Source organism: Miscanthus floridulus, chromosome 5 (assembly GCF_019320115.1).
Source record: "Miscanthus floridulus cultivar M001 chromosome 5, ASM1932011v1, whole genome shotgun sequence".
Taxonomy (NCBI): domain Eukaryota; kingdom Viridiplantae; phylum Streptophyta; class Magnoliopsida; order Poales; family Poaceae; genus Miscanthus; species Miscanthus floridulus.
The window spans coordinates 101119888-101141946 of record NC_089584.1 but is presented as its reverse complement, the minus strand read 5'-3'; the positions used below and the strand labels follow the sequence as shown (position 1 = coordinate 101141946).

At 52.0% G+C, this 22059-nt stretch overlaps 1 pseudogene; it reads right to left on the bottom strand.

Moving 5' to 3' along the window:
- Nucleotides 1-301: 301 nt before the first annotated feature.
- LOC136455017 (protein phosphatase 2C 50-like) lies at nucleotides 302-20222 on the bottom strand (annotated as a pseudogene).
- Between the last annotated feature and the right edge of the window lie 1837 nt (nucleotides 20223-22059).

Genomic DNA, 22059 nt, shown 5'->3' with positions numbered 1-22059 from the left:
CAAGAGAAATGTGGATTGGTTTGCTCCAATGGATGTGCACGGGCTGGATCCAACAATGGCGCACGGCAATGCCGCGCCTAGTTTCTAGTTCAGACAAAATCCAAGCTCGATCAAGATTTACTCATCCGTTTCAAATAGGAAAAAAAATAATGTTTATAAATTTTATATACAAGTTTAGTACATACAACCCTTGTACCAATAAATATGTATATAGTAAGAGAAATTAATAGTCAAAATCTATTTCGTTTGTCTTTTTCATGCTCAGAATACGGACGAGTATCTTTGACCATCTTCCGTGGTTTTATCTTTGACCACGCATCTTCCGTCGTTTCAGGTCGATCACAATGACAGTGATAGGCCCCGTTTAGCAGGGCTTCACTTTACTAGTGAAGCTATTTTTTTTTGGCTTCAGCTCCACGAACAGTTTCACCGGTGGAGCTGAAGCGGTTTTGGTAAACCGTTTGACAAAATAGCTTCCCTGTGAGAGCATGTTTTTAGGGGCCTGAAGGAGGAGCCGGAAGAAGCCACTTTTTTTTACTCTATCCCACCCAAAATCACTGTGAGAGCATGTTTTTAGAGGCTTCACAAGTGAAGCTATTTTACTTTACCCCGTTTAGTAGAAAACGACTCCAAACGGCTCTCGAAGCCGGTGGAAAAGCCCTGCCAAACAGAGCCATACTGTCCTCGCTCCCTCTCGACAGAGCTAGCCTCACAAGACATTCCGCGGCTGCTTGTGAAGCAGGGTCGCTCTCGCTTATTGTCGGTTTACCACCTTCACCGAAACACGTGCCGTCATTTTTCTTGTGCCACCGAAGGATATGTAAGCGAGCAGCTCTGCATGCGTCCTCATTTGAGATGACATCCCACAGCCCATCGCTCGCTAGAATCAGGCAGTCGTCGCCATTTGTGCGACTTCTGGCTTTGGAATGATAAATGGTTTTATGTATCTGTCCCCTGCATGGCAATCGAAATTTCCAGTTGATGTTAGCAACGGATGGTTTGTGTACCTTGAGACAATTAAATGACATCCAGTGCACAGAGAAATTTGTTGAACCGAAAGGCACAATTTCATTTCCATGGTTGAACTGAAGTGAAACTGTCCCAATTTATATTAATGGTAGTGTTTTCGGTGGGTGGAGCCACATGCCCAGATGCGTCGACAAACAAAACTAATATCCAGTAGTAGTATTAGCCATTGTCGAAACATCCAGAGCCAATTGCTCAAATCACACCATAAGCGTACATAGTGCTGCTACCTTTGTTCCTTGGAAACGGAAAGACGTTTCTGCTTGTATCTTCTTAACCACATCCGCAAACTTCGTCTGAATAATGCTTTCACAAAATGAATTTGGGGATTGTTTCAGTATAAATACATGAGATTATTAAATACATGAGATTATAAGTCTTAAAATCAGAGTGGAGCATGTTGGGGCGGTCCAAGAGGCAGAGGTACTGCTGCCGGCCGAGAACAGAGTCGACATGCGCGCGCGGCTCAACTGCCCAACTATTGGACGCGGCTCTGGCCTCTGGGTTTCACTTGTGGGAAGGGAGGTTGGGCAAGGATGATTTTTTTTTCCTGTCTCAGCCCCTAATATGGTTTGGAGTTATTTTTAGGGACTCTACTCATTTGGTACATGGTATAGCGATGGCAAAGTATGGTTTCAAATTTTCTTGCCACACTTGTCCAAGGCTATAATTATGCAAATTATGGCATAGAACCAAACAACCCCTATGCTTCTTTTTTGTCAAATGAAGTATCTCTTTATTTTATCTCAGTTGGTAAATATCAGATCCAACATCCTCGAAATGAATAATTAATTTGAGATCATGTACCATAAAAGCTGGTTAATTGGCGAGCTTAAGCTATGCGTCCTGTTCGTTTGGGCTAGTTTGGCTTATAAGCCATGACTGAAAGTACTGTTGACTGGTTTGGTGTAAGAGAAAAATATTGTTCGTTGACTGATAAGCCATGGCTTATAAGCCAAATACGACCAAGCAAATAGGCTGATGTTCAGCAGAAACGGTCTCATGCACAAATACTGCACCAAATATTCCACAAATTGGCAACGTGTGTTTTAAATAAACTATAAGCATAATAAACTATAGGAATTAAGTTTAGGTTTCCATCTCATTCTGTAACTTTTTTATAACAAAATAAAGGTGGATCGACATGTCCTGTTTGGTTGGGTGGCTAACTTCTGGTCTGTTTGGTTGGGTGGCTAACTTCTGGCATGGCTAGAATCGAAGCCTGAACAACCTTAGCCTGCTTCCACAAAGTCAATCTCTGATTGTTTGGTTGTCTGTGCTTTCTAGGCCTGGCTAGCCCCAAGAGGTGATGTGACGGGAGCCAGAGCGCTGGCAACAGATCCCCATATTATTTTTCTAGGGACAGACCAGCACCTCTAAAGTGACTTACTTGAGCCTGGCTTCAGGCTATTTACAGACAAGCAAACAGTTAAAAGTTAGCTTTTCCGGAGCCTGGTTGGGGTTAGGCTATCTCCAACTATAGAGACCCAAACCGCAGACCCAAACCAGAATTTAGGTTATGCACAGTCAATGAGTCACGGACGCAGAAAATATCCTCTCCAACGGCCTAGGCAAGTCCTCCCCTGCTCCCTCTCCTCTCTCCGCTCGATCTCTCCCTCTCTTCTCTCCCCCATGCGGCAGCTCCAGATCCGCGCCGCCCAAAGCCGACTGTGGGGGTATTAACCCCTATACCCTTACGGCTAGGCTTGGGCCGGCCCAGATCTGAGGGTCCGGTCCATCGCAAGACGACGCGCGGCCCGGCCAACCTATTTGGAGTCCCGCGCAAGGAGTCAAGGCAGATTTGGCGATCAAGCAAGATCTTGGTCGGTTAGAATAGGAATCCTTATCTGGCCACATATGGCAATTGTAACTGGCTAGGATTAGTTTCCAGATCTGTAACCCTGTCCCCCGGACTATATAAGGCGGGCAGGGGGCCCCTCTAAAAAACATCTCTCATTGACATACATCAATACAATCAGACGCAGGACGTAGGTATTACGCCTTCTTGGCGGCCGAACCTGGATAAAACCTCGTGTCTGTCTTGCGTAACCGTCTTGTTTGTGGCTTGCGCATCTGTCTGCCGACAATCTACTACCTTGGGCATACCCTTAGGTAGACTGCCGACCATATTTCGTCGACAGTGGCGCGCCAGGTAGGGGGTGTGCGCGCTGATCCATGGTGAACCAGATGGCGTACCTCAAGATCTACGTCGTTCGTGGGAACTCGGCAGATCACAGCGACAAGCTTCGGCAACCAGAGCATCGGCTTTTCTCGCTGCGCCGCGCGACGTGATTCCACGGTGATATCTTGCAGCGTCCCAACAGATGCCAAATCCGAATTGACAAGCGTTAGCTGATTTCCGGGCACGACACGAAGGGCAGCCGCCAACAGCGCCGCCACGGCAGTTATCCTTCACACCAAATCTGATCTAAAGCCAAGAAGCAAAATCAGAGCACAAGTCGGTCTCCAATCTGCAATGTCGCCTCCGTCTCCGATACAGCACCACAGGAATTTCCAAGTCAAGGTTTTCACGTTCAAGGCGTTATTCCCTTATTACGAGCAAACAGGAAGCAAGCAGGGACAAGGCATATATGGATATATGCATGCATCGTATATGGGTATATGCATGCAAACGTCATGGCCATGCAAGCAATCAGGAGCTACACGTATTCATGTTCATGCATATACGTTGCATATTCGGCCGCGCCTCTTGCTCACTCGTGGCGATGCTCGGCAACCTCTCGTGCCCATGAACTACGGCATCAGATCAACACGAGGCAAAGCAGGCAAGGACGTACGACAACATCACCATGAAGCCGACGCAAGCAAGCAAGGCCAAGTATTCATGCATATACGCGTGCCATGTAGCTCTTCGTCAATTTCCAAGAGCCAAGCTTGATCAACACACAAGCCAACGACGACGACGAGTACTCCAGCAGCGGCAAAGGCTACTCCTACTGCTCCTACACCATCGCCGACCACCGAACTGCTCGAGCAGCCACGTCGACCACAGACCACCAGACCACGTCCCGAGCAGCTCCGCTGAGCTCCGACCACCAGGCCACCAGACCACATCCCGAGCGGCTCCGCCGAGCTCCGACCACCAGACCACGTCCCGAGCGGCTCCACCGAGCTCCGACCACCAGACCACGTCCCGAGCGGCTCTGTCGAGCTTCGACCACCAGACCACGTCCCGATAGGCTCCACCGAGCTCCGACCACCAGACCACGTCCCGAGCGGCTCCGCCGAGCTCCGACCACCAGACCACCAGACCACGTCCCAAGCGGCTCCACTGATCTCCGACCACCAGACCACCAGACCAAGTCGCAATGATGATCGCCACGAAGAACGGCGCTATGACAACAGCGACCACCATCACAACAGGCCGAAAAGCTCGAGGATCGGACAACTTCATCGCCACCGACCAGATTTCTATCAAAGATGAGTACACTTCTAATATTTATATTTAATATAATTTTCATTACGACGTTTCTCCACAACGTCCTTGTCATGATTATTCTTCAAATAACGTTTGTCCGTGTATACAATTTTAAAGATAACATACAGCTATACTTAATGCAAATCCTCGACCAGTCATGTTGACGCTCGATGTCTCTAGAGACAGCCCTGTCTCTGGCTCCTCCCTACATGTGCACGAGCGTCTGCCCTCTACGTTATGGGTGGTCGGCAGCGGCTCCTTAGCGACGCTTTGTTCTTCCTACACGTGCACAGGCTCCGCGCCCCGCGTTATGGTTAACGGGCTAGCTAGGGCTGGAGACTCAGCTACATACTAACTGGTCGGGCAATTTATATTGAGTATAAACACAAACTTCACATTAACACTGATGTTTACAAAGCACCAACTGCTTTATCACATAATGCTCATTTGTAGATGACTGCTGAGCATCATACGCTATTTTCTTCACCGCTGATTTTTTCTCCATAATTTATTATTTTATACATCATGTACTACCATTCTACATATTTATATTGCAGGAATTTCGAGCTATGCTCGGGGACTTCGTCGCTCGCTTCTCGACCTACGCTCAGGGACTGCCTCGATCACTCTCCGACCACGGCTCGGGGACTTCGTCGCTCGCTCCTCGACCTACGCTCGGGGACTGCCTCGATCACTCTCCGACCACGGCTCGGGGATTTCGTCGCTCGCTCCTCGACCTACGCTCGGGGACTGCCTCGATCACTCTCCAACCACAGCTCAGGGACTCCGTCGCTCGCTCCTCGTCCTGTGCTCGGGGACTGCCTCGATCACTCTCCGACCATGGCTCGGGGACTTTGCATCTCGACTACATGCGATTGGCAACTCGCATACAGTTGGGATATTCTTTCTCGTTTAGACCTTGCTACAAGGCTCATACCTCGCCTTCCAGCAAGCTCGGGGACTACATCGGTACGATGCATCTGTCGGTGCATCTCGTATCGCCTGTACGACGATTGGATTCTCAACTTAACTGGGAATTCTTTTTAGACCCTGGCACCACGTGCCTATGTCACCTACTACCAGGCTCGGGGACTAAGTGGGCACACTTCACCTTGCGGTGAATGTGTTTGTTTTTCGACCCCTATGCCTCTGATGATCAAAGATGCTATGCTTCAAGACGCACTTACATTTTTTTCAGAAATACAAGTGGGCACACTTCCCAGGATGGAAATCTTTTTCTTTCTTCTTAAGAGCACCATACATTCTTCGGACAACCTACTTCTCCAACGACAACTGCTTCACCTGCATCGGCTACGGCTCCGACCACGGTGGATACGGCTCCGACCACGGTGGATACGGCTCCTACCACGGTGGATACGGCTCCGACCACGATGGATCTGGCTCCAACCACAGTACATCTGGCTCCAACCACGCCTGCATCATCCTCAGCCACGCCGACCACTCGTCATCCGCTTCCCCGCTACGAAGGGAAGCAGATCGACAACACCGACCTGCTCGACTCCATCGATCGGGTCGGCACCAAACTTGCCGAAACCCTAGCTCTGGTAAGTGCAATTCAAAGTTGACCTAATGAGCAGGTAACCGCCCCCCCACAACAGATCTACCCGACCCGCTCGGGCCAGTCGTCCTGCATGACTTGGTACAGATCTCGTGGTCATATCTACTCCTGAAGGGCGCTCCGCTCGTTGCCGGCCAGCCTCTGCGATGGGACTCCGGCTCTCTGAGTGCGAAGCCTCGACGGAGAACTACTAGGCCCAGCCCTATGGCCTACGAAACGCTGCCTCCAACTATGCGTATAATATACAGTGCTGCTCAGATCTCTGTCTGGTACATCGACCTCGGCCAAAGCCACGCCACTTCGTCAACATGATCCGGATTGAAGATTACCACGAAGGATCCGTCCACACGGTCCAAGAGGGTGACTCCAGCTCCTCGTCTAGCACCGCATCTAATGCTTCCATCCACACCGAGCTCCAGCATCACGACAATGAAGGCATCAAATACGATCTGGATATACCAGGCCACGCCCTGGGGTTCCCACAATTCCCATCTTTCCCACCAAGACGAGGGGAGTTGATCAATGTCGTCAGCAATGACGAACCACCAGCAGTTGGCGAGACAGAACAAGAAAGGATTGCACGCGAGGCACGCAATATTGACCGATTTAATCGCCGGCAAATCGAAGCTGAAGCAGAAGAGGAGGCACGACGCATAAGGGTCCAACCACGCGACCTCAACAATGCTTTCGATAGGGTGGGGGACAAACAGGTCTTCAGGACTCCAAGCGCCAATGTAGCTGTCACCATGGCGATAATGCAACGGCTACCCAACACCCCGGAAACCTAGGCAGTTCACGATGATATACAAGCTTATCTGACGGCTGCTATGGCTTAGACCGCAGAGATGGTGAATCAAGCCCGGGCTCCATCTGTTTTAGTCGAATCAAGCCACAGCCGCCAATACTCAAGTCGCTCACAGCCACCCAACCAATGTGGCTCGCACAACAACGACCCATCAGACAACCGTCAAGGCGGAAACGGTGGTCATGATGGTGGTCGGGACGACAACCGCCGTCAGGAGGACAACCGCCGCGATGTTCGGGATGATAACCGCCGAGATAACCGCGATAATCGCCGCGGTCACCACGGTCATAGGGTTAATCAGGATGGCAACCGGGATCGCCGTGATGGCAATAACGATCTCCGCTGCTACCTCGGGGAACGCGATCTGCGTGATCGCATCAACCAAAGAGCCAACGATCGAGCATCCCACGAAAGTTATTGCCATATGGAATATGACACTGCCCATGGCCCGCCGGGTTTGAAGCAGTTTACTCCACACCTTCGCCAAGTCATATGGCCTAAGAACTTCAAGCTCGAGAAACTTCAGAAGTACGACGGCAAGGAAAACCCTGAATTATGGGTCATGCTCTATGAAACTGCGTGCAGATCAGCCATGGCTGACGAGCACGTCATGTCTAACTACTTCCCAGTTGTTGTTGGCCATGCAGGTCACCAATGGCTGGTCAGCTTGTCGGCAAACTACTTTGATTCTTGGCAAGAGCTGAAGCAAGCCTTCATCGACAACTTCATTGCTACTTGCGAACAACCCGGCAACAAATATGATCTGCAATGGATTCGAGATCGAAAAGATGAGCCACTGCGCGAGTACGTCCAGCGTTTCTCGGAGATGTGCATCAAGGTCCCATCAATCTCCGACAACGAGGCAATCGAGGCTTTCATCACTGGCCTCCGCTTCCACGACGCCCTAAGGGACAAGCTCCTCCGCAAGAGACCTGAATCGATCACAGCGCTCCTGGCCACCGCTAAGAAATATGCGGACGCCGACGACGCTAAAAAGATAATTATTAAAGAAGCAGCAAGGGTTCCACGCTCCGACCACCCCCCACACCGCGATGACTACCGCGGCAACCGTGGTCAGAATGACAATTTTGACTGCCGCAACCAAAGCAACGACTCCCGCGACCACCGCGACCAACGTAATCAGTGGCGTAACCGCCGCGACGATTACAGGGGTAAGCGTGCTCGGGAAGACGATGGCGAGGTCAACACCGTTAAAAAAGGTGGCGGACGTCGTAACTATGAAGATGACTACACCAAAGCATTGAAGGGGCCCTGCCAGCTCCATCCTAAGTCAAACCACACCATGGAGAATTGCCGCGTTCTCAAGTCTATCTACACGCGTCAATAGGCTCCGGATACGTCCGACAAGCCTAACGACGCAGGGGAACAGCGCAACGAGGACAATGACGATGAAGACGCAGATCCTCGTCACAAGTACGTCAAGCCAACCGATCGCATGCACACCATCATCAGAGGCAAAGTATCTATCGAGACCAAACGAGAACGCAAGCTGCTCGCCCGCGCTTGCTTGAACGTGGCCAACATAGACAACCTCCTCACCGATCCGCGGCTCCCTCCATGGTCTCACCGCGAAATCTCCTTCAACAGAAAGGACCAATGGGCCGCAATACCTGAGCCAAGACATTTTCCCCTGGTCCTCGATCCTTATATCAACAAGGTTCAGTTCGACAGAGTACTGATCGACAGCGGTAGCTCCATCGATATACTGTTCAAGAACAGTCTGCCCACCCTGAAAATAGCCCAGGCGGACCTCAAGCCATACGAGGCACAGTTCTGGGGTGTTCTCCCCGGACAGAGCTCTACACCTCTCGGGTAGATCACGTTACCTGTGCAATTTGGGACTCTGGACCACTTCCGCACTGACTACGTCAACTTCGTGGTCGCTGACTTCGACGGCACCTACCATGCTATTCTTGGTCGACCGTCGCTCACCAAGTTCATGGCCATACCTCATTACATGTATCTGGTGCTCAAGATGCCTACCGAGAAAGGAGTTCTAACCCTCCAAGGCAACGTGTATGCAGCTTATACCTATGAAGACGATAGTTTCAAAATAGCAGAGGCTCACGACCTCTCTATTCGCATGGCCGAGACCATGCTCGATGCCACGAAGACCTCGACCAACCACCTGGAGACCCCGGAGCTCGAGGCTCCACGCAAGAACATCAAGTCCAAGGAGCACAAGGTGATCTAGCTGGTCGACGGTGATCCCAGCAAAACGGCCCTTATCGGGGCCAACCTGGATCCCAAATAGGAAGACGCGCTCGTCAGGTTCTTGAGGAGCAATGTGGATGTGTTCGCATGGAAACCTGCTGACATGCCCGGTGTACCTCGGAACTTGATCGAGCACTCCTTGAATGTCAACGGCAAGGCCAAACCTATCAAGCAGAAGCTACGACGGTTCGCTCGCGATAAAAAGGAGGCGATTAGGGTAGAAGTTACACGACTTTTGGCAGCCGGATTTATCAAAGAAGTGTATCATCCGGAGTGGTTAGCCAACCCGGTTCTTGTACGCAAAAAGAATAATGAATGGAGAATGTGCGTTGATTACACTGATCTCAACAAACACTGCCCTAAGGACCCCTTCGGCTTACCTCACATAGACGAGGTCGTAGATTCAACCGCCGGTTGCGAGCTGCTTTCCTTTCTTGATTGCTACTCTGGTTATCACCAGATCGCTCTCAAAAAGGACGACCAGATCAAGACATCTTTTATCACACCTTTCGGCGCCTACTGCTACACGACCATGTCGTTTGGGCTCAAGAACGCTGGGGCTACCTACCAACGCGCCATACAGGCCTGCCTCAAAGACGAGATAAAAGATGACCTCGTCGAGGCTTACGTTGATGATATAGTTGTCAAAACCAAGGAAGCACATACCCTTGTTGACAACCTGGAACGCACCTTTGCAGCCCTTAACACATTCCAGTGGAAATTAAACCCAAAAAAGTGCATCTTTGGTGTTCCTTCTGGCATACTACTTGGCAACATCATCAGTCACGACGGCATACGCCCTAACCCGGAGAAAGTCAAAGCTGTCTTGGACATGAAGCCACCCAAAAAGGTGAAGGATGTTCAGAAGCTTACCGGATGCATGGCCGCCCTCAGCCGTTTCATATCAAGATTAGGCGAAAAAGGATTACCGTTCTTTAAACTGCTCAAAGCATCCGAAAAGTTTGAGTGGTCGGAGGAAGCAGACGCCGCCTTCACACAGCTGAAACAATACCTTACGTCACCTCCGGTCCTCACCGCTCCCAGAGAAGATGAAACACTCCTGCTTTACATTGCGGCTACTAATCGAGTGGTCTCCACGGCCATGGTGGTCGAGCGCGACGAGCCCAGCCACGCCTACAAGGTACAACGACCAATCTATTTCATCAGTGAGGTACTCAATGAGTCCAAGACCAGGTACCCACAGATTCAGAAGTTGATCTATGCCATACTGATAACATCTCGAAAGTTGAAACATTACTTCGACGGATATCGTGTGGTGGTCATGACTGAGTATCCTCTGCGAGACATCATTAGCAACAAGGATGCGAACGGGCGCATTGTCAAATGGGCAATGGAGCTATGCCCCTTCTCCTTGGAATTTGCAAGCCGTGCTACAATCAAGTATTAGGCACTCGTCGATTTCATCGTCGAGTGGACAGATTTAAGCACACCTGCCTCTCCGAGATCCGATGAGTATTAGACGATGTACTTCGATGGCTCCCTCAACATTGACGGTGCGGGAGCAGGAGTCCTTTTTGTGTCACCATCCAAGGAGCAGCTCCGGTACATCCTCAGGATTTATTTCCCAGCATCTAATAATGCCGCCGAGTACGAAGCATGCCTACATGGCTTGCGTATTGCGGTTGAGCTTGGCGTTAAACGTCTCTATGTCTACGGAGACTCAGCTCTGGTCATCAACCAACTCAACAAGGACTAGGACATGACCAGCGAAAAGATGGATGCATACTGCAAATCGATCAGAAAGCTAGAAGGCAGGTTCTATGGCATTGAGTACATACATGTGGTCCGGGACAAGAATCAAGCAGCGGATGCGCTGTCAAAGTTAGGATCATCCCGAGCCAAAGTCCCACATGGCGTATTCGTCCAAGACCTGCTCACACCTTCCATCGAAGAGGAAGATTCCACGGTAGACAAGCCTCCAGACCATCAATTGGTGGCTACGGTTCCGACGTCGAGCACCACCGAGCCACCTCCGACCACTCATGAGCCCGACTGGAGAATACCTTTCATCAAGTACCTAACAGATGGTAGCGGTTACACTGATCGGACAGAAAACGAGCGCCTGATGCGTCGCAGTAAGTAGTACCTGCTCGTCGATGGCAAGTTATGGCGCAAGAACGCAAAGGAGGAAATCTTGATGAAGTGTATAACCAAGGAGGATGGCGAACATCTCCTGGACCAAATCCACTCTGGCTCCAGCGGCAACCACGCGGCCTCAAGAACGCTGGTCGGTAAGGCTTTCCGAGCAGGGTTCTATTGGCCGTCAGCAGTAGCCGATGCAGAGAAGTTAGTCCGCCACTGTGAGGGTTGTCAGTTCTTCGCCAAGAGAATCCACATACCAGCACATGAGATCCAGACAATACCAGCCTCTTGGCCCTTCGCATGCTAGGGACTGGATATGATTGGGCCCTTCAAACCGGCTCCTGGGAAATTTACATGCGTCTTTGTGCTGATCGACAAATTTTCTAAGTGGACAGAATACATGCCTCTAGTACAGGCATCTTTAGAAAAGGCTATCACGTTCCTCGACCAGGTCATCCACTGTTTCGGCATACCCAACAGCATCATCACTGATCTGGGTACTTAGTTCACCGGGAACGCTTTTTGGGACTTCTGCGATGAAAGGAGCATAGTAGTAAAATGCGTCTCGGTGGCGTACCCTAGAGCTAATGGACAAGTCGAGCGGGCAAATGGCATGATCTTGGACGCATTGAAGAAGAGGATGTACAGAGAAAATGACAAAGCTCCCGGACGATGGCTCAAAGAGTTACCAGCCGTGGTCTGGGGCCTCAGAACTCAGCCCAGTCGTAACACCGACATCTCACCATACTTTATGGTTTACGGCGCTGAGGCAGTCCTCCCAGTAGATATAGCTTTCAGATCAGCACGGGTAGAGAACTTTGACGAAGGCAGGGTCAACGAAGTGCGGGAGCTAGAAGTGAATAGTGCAGAAGAGAAGCGGCTTGATTCTTGCATACGTACAGCAAAATACCTTGCTGTTTTGCGCAGGTACTACAACAAGAACGTTAAAGAGCGGTTCTTCGTGGTTGGGGACCTGGTCCTGAAGTGGAAGACAAACCAGGCTGGTGTCCATAAACTCGCAACTCCTTGGGAGGGGCCCTTCATGATCAAGGAAGTCACACGACCAACGTCTTATAGGTTAGCTCACCTGGATGGCACAGACGTACCCAATTCATGGCACATCGACAAGCTTAGGCGTTTCTATGCTTAACTACTAAGATATGTACTCCTCTTGTACTTTCGATTTCATTCAATAAAGCTATTATGATTTCTCTGACCACTCTGATGTGTCACTTCGAATTTTACGGTTATTTTAACTTAGCCAGACGAAGCCAACCACCATTCCTTATCGGGATTTCGGAGCAGGCCTTGTCTCCGGTTCCTCCCAATGCATGCACAAGATCCGCTCTCTACGTTACGGGTGATCGGTAGGTCCCCCCTGGTTTGACTTGTCCACGTCTACGTGTGCACAGGTCACGCACCTCACACTCCGACCACATGGCAAACTAGGGCCGCACAAACTTTTCGGGATGACGTGTCGAGTAAAATGGTACTACTAAACAGAACGTTAACATGTTCTCACTTAGTTACACCAACATGAGTTTCAAGCTTAAATACGTTTTATACAAAGCAAACAAGCTTATGATGATATACAGTTACGTTATTACAAGCTTGCCTGGAGAGGCCCAAGTTTACAATAACACAACTATGTCCTTCTTCTACAGCTCTAAGCCTATTCCATTGGCTGGTCGGGGCGCGCGGCACCTACTGCTCGCTGCTTCTGATATCCTACTCGAGTCTCGGGGACTCTTGTGCTGGTCGAGCTGAAGAGGATGGCCCCACCGATGCCTGGCTGGTCGAGACCGTAGGCTTCGTCGGTTGGCTTGCAACTGATGGCGTTTCCAGCTGACTTGTCGATGGCGTACCTTGTACAGGTGTTGTCCCACCTCCACATAGGTTAATGTCGCCAATAATCTTTGACGACAGGTCCAGCTGGGTCATCCGAAGCTCCTCAGCCTTATCTGGGTCTACCTCCTTCGGGTACCCAGCCTCCAGGCGCTTGAGATCGATCAGGGGGTAGTGGGCACGCACCATGCTTAGCACACGCGCACCTGTGTACTCACCCACCTCCTTCATGAACTCTTGGAACCAACCCCATGCCTTTCGGCATCTCTCGACCAGTCTGAGCTACAGCGTCCTTGGCGCTTCCTCTGTAAGCGCCGGATCGATAAGGTCGAGGATGGGCAAAATGCCAGTTGCCACTTCCTGGCACCGGTTCTTCCATGTGTCCCGATCCTCGGTGGTCTCTAGGCATCGCGCCTTCCAGCCGTCACGATCTTTCATCACGGCTTCTAGATGTTTCTTGGCATTAACTTTTAAAACTGCAAACCGTACAAGACATCAAAATGTAACGGCACGACAAGATAAGGCGGGCAACAGAATGAGCAAGGTGGTCTAGAACACTAACTTTTCAGTTCCTCCTTCATCTTGGTTGTGCGGTCCCGGAGTTGAGACTGGTCGCGTGCCAGTTTCTCGTTGTCCTCCTTCAGGCGACCACACTCTGCGGTCACACGGCTATTCTCCTCTTGGAGGCAGGTTACTTTGGCATCTAAGCCTGCACTACAGCTGTCACTACCAACAATGCAACAACACGTGTCATGCACTTGCTGTGATAGAATGACAACTTACTTGTTTTTTCCTGCTCTTTGATACTGAGCAGGACGACTAGGTTCTGGTTTTGTGCCTCTTGCTCCGTCCTCTCCTGGTTGGCGGCTTCAAGTTGGTGGCGCAAGCGTTCCACCTCGGCCGCCAGTTCTCTATTGTTTGCCATAATTCCCTCAATCTGGTCGAAGCACCTTTTTTGGTACTTGGCGGTCTTCATCAAGTCCTGCATATAAACAAGCTAAGTCAGACAGTTCGACTAAATAGCAGGATCAAGTGGTCAAGCCAAACATACCTAGACTTCTGTCACCAGACATTTTGCCGCTCGTTCAACTTTTAGGGTCTCTTCGACCTCTAGGATTTCCTCATGCATAACCCACTCGTCGTTCCGCCAGCGTGACACATATACATGTTGTCGTTTGTCTTGGGGACGGCCCAGGACCTCTTCTACTTCGTCCTCTTTGGCCTCTTGTTCAGGAGGCGGCGCTGGTCTGGAGTTTGTAGTCTCTACGACCACTATGGCTTTCCCATGAGCCGTAGCATCGGCAAGCGAGCTCTGTGCCACCTCCGGCTGCTGCTCCTCGGCTTGGTCTGGTCCACTTGGCGCCGAAGTATCCCCCTCAGTAGGGTTAGTGCTCGGAGCACTTGTACTTGGCTCGGCCCTCTTCTCGACCAGCTGCTCGGGGACTGTCGTCTGGCCGCTCGTCTGCTGAGGTTCCGGTGGATTTTCTTCTACAGGTTCCTCCACAGTCGGCTGCTGGGCAGTTCTTTCCACCATTGCTAGCGAAGCCATGCCGCACCCGGCTAGCTGGTCAGGATTTTCGGTGGACGCCGACCTAATATATCAGAGATCAGTTCAGAAGACAATAGTATTCAATACAAATTGTAAGCTTACATCAAGGTTACAAATGCTTATAGCTTGGAAGCACGGAATGACGTGGCGAAGGAGCGTCTCTTCGACCGTGCTTGCTCCATGTGCTCGGCGGGTTCCACTGGGTCTTTTTCCATGACTAGTACCGGCGCTGGGGCTTGGTGCTCGACCCCTTTGCCGCTTGTCCTCTGTGTTACAGTGGTCGGTGATGTGATCCCTGCTAGCATAGAGGAGCCACCCTGCTCCGTCGACTCCAGTTGTCTCCTCCTCTTTTGAGGGACGAGTCGGAAGATGTCTGCATCATCTGTTTCATCATCTGACAGTGGGAAGATGGTCTGACGACGTTTGTTGGCCGCTGGCCGCTTGCCAGCAGCCCTGGCCGTTGCCTCCTCCCCAACCCCGAGTACGGCCTAGTCGGCGTCTTCGGCCCTGGCACTGGTCTGGGCGGTTGGGCCGGCAACTTGCGGCCAATCCACACCAGGGGGTGGAGACACGAACACTGCTGCCCTGTCATGACCATTACTCTAGGAAACATAACAGCGACAACACAGTCAATTTTTGTTACAACATAACTCTACAGGTACAAGGAAGCATAATTTACCTTTGGGGGAGGTCGGGCCAGCTTGAAGGCGTGCTCGATGTCGCTTAACCTGACATAATTGGGATTGGCTAAGTTGAATAGCTCCCCAATCCTGGCCTTGACTTCGATCTTGTCAAGCGCCTCTTTTCTGGTCCTCGTTGGATCTGCGCTCCCCTAGTATTAGTAGCCAGGATGTACCCTCCTCTGGCAGGGCTGGATCCTTCGGTTGATGAAGTTCCCGACCACGCTTGGACCATCCAGTTTCCCCCACGGGATCATCCCGAGCAGTTCTCCGATCTGTTCCAAGTGCTCGGGCTTCTCCGACCAGCTGTTCTTCTTCTCCGGAATGAACCCCACGTCGCACAGGGTTATCGTGTTCGGCTCTTCACGGATGTAGAACCACTTCTTGTACCATTCGTCCAGTGATGTGTTCCAAGGGCAATGCAGGTACTGGGCCTTCATCCCGTCACGCAGATTGAGGTATACGCCTCTGGCTATCTTCGAGCCGCCGCTCCCTTTCTTCCGCAGACAGAACAGATGGCGAAACAGGTCAAAATGGGGCTGGAAGCCACCATAGGCTTCGCAAAGATGGATGAAGGTGGAGACAAGAAGAATCGAGTTGGGATGCAGATTGCAAATCCCAATCTCGTAATACAAACAGAGCCCCTGAAAGAAAGGGTGCACTGGAACCCCAAAACCCCGCTTGAAGAAATCCTCAAAAACCACAATCTCACCTGGTTGTGGATCAGGGTAGTTTTCTCCTTCCGACGCGTGCCATCCCGCGAGTGCCTTGTTGTGGAGCACTCCCATGGTGACGAGGTCTTCGATGGTCTGCTCGTTGCTCCTTGACTTCCACCACTCCTTTGCCATGACTTTGGCTTTCTTCTGGGCATCTCTCTTTGCCATTAATCCATCCTTGCTAAAGGGGTGGATGCGGTGGAGGGGTGATTGGTGATGATTTCGGAGGTATAGGGTTTGGCAAGAGGAAGAAGGCTACGGCGGCGAATGATAATGGGGATCGGTAAAAAGTAACTTACCAGTTCTATATTATAAATAACCAAGAGCTCCGTCGTTTCGTCCGCCCGAGATTCTTGGGAGACGTGCGCACGCGCCGTAGACGGTTGTTTTCACAACCTCGAGATCTACGTCAATAAACGCGCCCCTTCGTTACCAGTGTACGCGCCTCTTCGTTGCTAGTGTGAGAGGGCCCACACTGACGCACCTCCTTACAGGTGCCAAGTGATTGTTTGCTAGACAGGGCAAGAAGACAGTATGACATGCTATACCTGTCTGCTTTTTTGACCAGACGTGTTAGATTGGACTTGACAGAATAAGAAGATAAATAAGTACACCAAATAATAGCACAAGCGGCGTTCGTTTCTTCGCTGCATGTCTTGTGCTCAAGGATTGCCCAGACCACTGCCGTGCTCGGGAACTGCCCAGACCACTGCCGTGCTCGGGGACTGCTCCGACCATTAAGGTGCTCGGGGACTACCCAGACCACTGCCGTGCTCGGGGACTGCTTCGACCACTAAGGTGCTCGGGGACTGTCCCGACCACTGCTCGGAGATCGTTCTCTTCGGCTACATGTGATTTGTACTCACATACAGTTGAGAGACATTTATTTAGACCTTGCTACAAGGCTCATACTTCACCTTCCAGCAAGCTCGGGGACTACATCGGTACGATGCACCTGCCGGTGCATCTCGTATCGCCTGTACGACGATTGTATTCTTAACTCCAGTGGAAACTCTTTTTAGACCCTGGCACCACGTGCCTACGTCACCTACTACCAGGCTCGGGGACTAAGTGGGCACACTTCACCTTGCGGTGAATGTGTTTATTTAATCGATCCCTATGCTTTGACTACTTGTAAGGGTTACTATCGTGCTTGAGAACTATCCTGACCACTGCTCGAAGATCGTTCTCCTCGGCTACATGTGATTTGTACTCACATACAGTTGACAGACATTTATTTAGACCTTGCTACAAGGCTCATACTTCGCCTTCCAGCAAGCCCGGGGACTACATCGGTACGATGCACCTGTCGGTGCATCTCGTATTGCCTGTACGACGATTGGGTTCTCAACTTAACTGAGAATTCTTTTTAGACCCTGGCACCACGTGCCTACGTCACCTACTACTAGGCTCGGGGACTAAGTGGGCACACTTCACCTTGCGGTGAATGTGTTTGTTTTTCGACCCCTACGCCTCTGATGATCAAGGATGCTACGCTTCAAGATTCACTTACATTTCTTTTCAGAAATACAAGTGGGCACACTTCACAGGATGGAAATCTTTTTCTTTTTTCTTAAGAGCACCATACATTCTTCGGACAACCTACTTCTCCGGCGACAACGGTGGTCAGAGATGTCAAGGACTCAAGCCTTACTTGTCGGAGGAGGTTAAAATGGCGTGTCGCAGCATAATACATGGTGCTCGGGGACTAGCTGTGGGGGTATTAACCCCTATACCCTTACGGCTAGGCTTGGGGCCGGCCCAGATCTGAGGGTCCGGTCCATCGCAAGACGACGCACGGCCCGGCCAACCTATTTGGAGTCCCGCACAAGGAGTCAAGGCAGATTTGGCGATCAAGCAAGATCCTGGTCAGTTAGAATAGTAATCCTTATCCGGCCACATATGGCAATTGTAACTGGCTAGGATTAGTTTCCAGATCTGTAACCCTGCCCCCGGACTATATAAGGCGGACAGGGGGCCCCTCTAAAAAACATCTCTCATTGACATACAACAATACAATCAGACGCAGGACGTAGGTATTACGCCTTCTTGGCGGCCGAACCTGGATAAAACCTCGTGTCTGTCTTGCGTCACCGTCTTGTTTGTGGCTTGCGCATCTGTCTGCCGACAATCTACTACCTTGGGCATACCCCTAGGTAGACTGCCGACCATATTTCGTCGACACCGACCACCACTCCCCCCCGGCCGGCGCCGTCGCGCCGCCCATCCTCCTCCCTCTACGCGCGCCCCAGCCTCCTCAACATGGAGCGCGAGCGCGCCACCCGCCGCGCCGACGTTGACGCCTTCCTCGCCTCCCTCGGCGTCGACCCGGGCGAACTCGCGGGCCTCGAGCTCCCGGTCACCGTCGATGTCATGCGGGAGCGCGCCGAGTTCCTGGGTTCCCTCCTCGGACCGCTGGGAGCCGGATCTGGGCCGCGCGGCTGCTCCTCGCCGCGGCCGCTCCTCTCTGCGCCGGCGGCTCCCTGCTGCGGTCCCGCCTGGCCGCGCAGGCCGCGCCCGCCGTGGACCCGCCTCACCCCGCTCCCTGCCTTGCCCCGCCGGCCACGCCCCGCCGTGGACCCATCTGGAAGCGCTGGCGTCTCCCCGCCGCGGGCTCGCCTCGCCGAGCCGGCCGCGCCTTGCCAAGGTCCAACCACGGCGTGTCAGACATTTGCATCGTCTCCGTGGGAGACGCTTATTTGCGTTGCGTATCGGGTGGAATGCAAAATGCGTACGCTGTTTGGGTGCTCCGTTGGACCGTGGTTCTTGCTACCCAAAATACTGTGTACGCCTCATTTTGAGTCTGGGTAACGTCGTTGGAGACCGTCTTAGCCACCCAACCAATCCCTATAATCGCGGCTTGGGTGTACGTGAAACAATTCTGGGCCCCGTTTAGTTGCCGGCCAATTCGGCGGCGGCTGAAATTCCCAGACACTGTAGCGCACTGTAGCTTTTTGTTTGTATTTGGTAATAATTGTCCAATCGTTGACTAATTAGGCTCAAAATGTTCGTCTCGCAAAGTACAACCAAACTGTACAATTAATTTTTCATTTCGTCAACATTTAGTACTCCATACATGTACCGCAAGTTTGATGTGACGGGGAATCTTCTTTTTGCATAGTGTCAAAGTTTGCATTTTGGAGTAACTAAACAAGGGCCTGTACTACTACTTACCGATTGACCGTGACATAGCAAGTACGCCAGCGACTCGATGACCATGCCAGTTGACGATGTGCCCTCCTGCGGCCTCAATCCTTGCACGCTCATCTTCCCTGTCGGGCTGAACCAGCAAAAAGCATACTACTATAAGACACACAGTTTCACCGTCACTGAAACGCTGCATAACGACTTAAACTGAATTATTAGTACGTAAAATTAATTAAGGGCAATTAGCGAGCAGTGGATTGTCTACGTACTTTGTGATCGACGGACAGAGCCATGGGCTCCTTCCCGCGGCAGAGCACCACGCGTGAATCTCCGCAGTTGGCAACTATGACATGAGAAGAGCAGACAAGCGCGACAACGGCGGTGGAGCCGACGTTGTCAGCGGCAACTGGTTCGCGTCGGGCCTCGCTGACGCCGTCGGCGAACATAAACCTGCTTGCCTCCCCCGACACCTCGTCGTCCACCCTCTGGAAACACTCGCAAAAGGCCTTCTCCCAGAGCTCCTGGATGCCCCCCAGCTCCCCCGATCCCGATAGCCCCCTCGCGGCCGCGGCTCTGCTCAGCGCCTCCCTCAGCACGACGTGGATCCTGTCCCGGCAGTAGTTGGCCACCTATATAGGAGTAGTAGACAAACAAACAACGCAGCACCACCGGTCACCGGAGAATTAATTAATGGCGATTGATGACTGAGTGGAGTGATATTGGCATGAATGCAAACATGCTTGAGCAGCATGCAGGCCGGACCTCGGAACCGCCGTGCCCGTCGTACACGCCGAACAGGTGCATGGCGGCGGAGGCGTCGACGCCGACCCGCCCGAGCGCGTCCAGCTTGCGCGCGCTCGCAAGCATCCGCACCGGCACATCGGCGAAGGGCGGCACGGCGGCGCACGCGTCCTCCATCGCTTTGCGGTGGCCGCGCGTAGTGGCGCAACCCCACAACGGCACGCACTCGCTGAGGTACACGCTCCTCCGCTTGCTGCCCATCCCGGCGGCGGCGCGGGCACTACCGTCAGGCTCGGCCCCACCGGAGCGTCCCACCGGGCGCGCGGCCCCGGCGTCGCCGGCGCAAGCCGTCGCCATCGCAAAACGTAACGGCCCTGCCGAAGCCGAACTGCTCCAACGAGACAAAGACCGCTCCCGCTCCCGCCCGCGTAGCCAGGACTTAGGAGGAAAAATGGACCAAACAAGACGTGCGAGTGCGACAGACCGAGAGAGGGAAAAGCCGCCAGGGACCCTGGTGCAGGTGGGGTGGGCGCGGGCGCTCGTCGAACTGGATGGACCTCGGTCTCGGGTCCAGGACATTGTAGCTTTGGTACAGTATATATACAGAGAGAAAAACGCCGCACAGTGCCCTGCGTACCGCTTTTTTTGTGATGTTGCACGAACACAGATAACGGCTGAAAGATTAGGCGTGAAGGAATGATGACCCGGCTACAAGTGACTAACTGTCGCGGGTAGAAATCGCAGCGACCATTGTTGTTCGTCGGGTGCCACTAATTGTTGGTCTCTGCTCAAGAACACACAGAAGACATGGCGATATATCTTATTTTCGGCTATCAGGGCCTTACGTCCAGTAGTAGTAGTTCTTTGTATTCGAGAGCACCCAATTGGGGGTGGGGGGGGGGGATTTGGAAGAGGATCGTTCGGTGCTATCCTAGGCTCGTCGGCGGTGAGGTTTCTTCCTCGGCGATGGAGAAGAATATGGTGGGGGAGGAGCTCTCGGTGCTCCTCTCTGGGTGGCTCTGCTCTCAGTGCATAGCTCGGTGTTGTTGCTTGAGGACTCTATTCTCCTCTTGTTTTCGTCTAATTTCGTCCTCCACCTCTATAGGATCCGACCTCTCCTTATAAACTGAGGTAGGTCGAGTATAAGGCGGTTTGGGGGCTTAGTCTATGGTCCTACATGCATCGGAGTTTAGGAGGGCACTGCTGCGGCGTGGATGGACCTCAGGCGTTGTCGTGAAGTCGGAGGAGCCTTGGACATCGTCTGGCTGCTCTGTTCTGACGCTCTGACCGTCAGTGCTTGTCGGCTTGGACCGGCCTCTATCTAGTGAGTCTTCGAGAGGCTTCCTTGCTGGCGAAGGCGTCTAGCTTTGAGGGGCCAACGAGTGGGCCTAGAGCCAGGTGGAGGTATTTGTACTTTGTGTCATGCTGCGTGCGTGACTTTGTCAGAGGAGTGGGCGACAGTGCCGCACTCGTTGGCTGGGGCAGCGCTAAGGAGCCTCTGAGCCCTGGACGCTCGGGGCGCTGGGTTCCAGCCCGGCCCTTGGATCGGACTGGAGGCGGAGCCGAGGATCAGGTCTGGCGGCCGTCGATCGAGAGCCTGGAGCTCGGGTGAGCCCTTGAATCTCGAGCAGAGGTCGAGGGCTGGTGTGCTGAGGTTTCGCCCGATCCTTGGCCAGAAGGTTCGCGCGAGCGTACCTGAGGGGTATAGCCCCTGAACGATTCTTGGGGATCGGTTAGGGTCCTTCGATCGGGAAACTCTCACCCCGGGACTTAATATATCCCTATGTTCGAGTCTCGTCACCGACCTAGAAGATATTTTAGTTTATATATTAAAAAGACAAATTATTTATTTATGAGAAGTTGTCATGGTCCCTGCATCCAGCTGCCTATGTGGCATGGCCACGTCAGATGTTGTTGCTGGCAGTGGCAGACTTGGACCTATTGGTGTGCAACGACAGTAGATTAGAGGCTCAGATGGTCGGTTTCGTTAGTTTCATGACCCAGATGAAAATGCTCTAAAAGTTTGGGGACCCAATGTGCATTTTACTCTATTAGAAAATATATGTCCGCATTGTTTCTATGGGTGAAAGACAAATTAATTTGTTATAATGCACATATTTTTAGGTATTTTTGTAATGGAACATTAATGAGTTTATTTTATACGGGATTTTTGTTTGTTATACCACACTTTTGC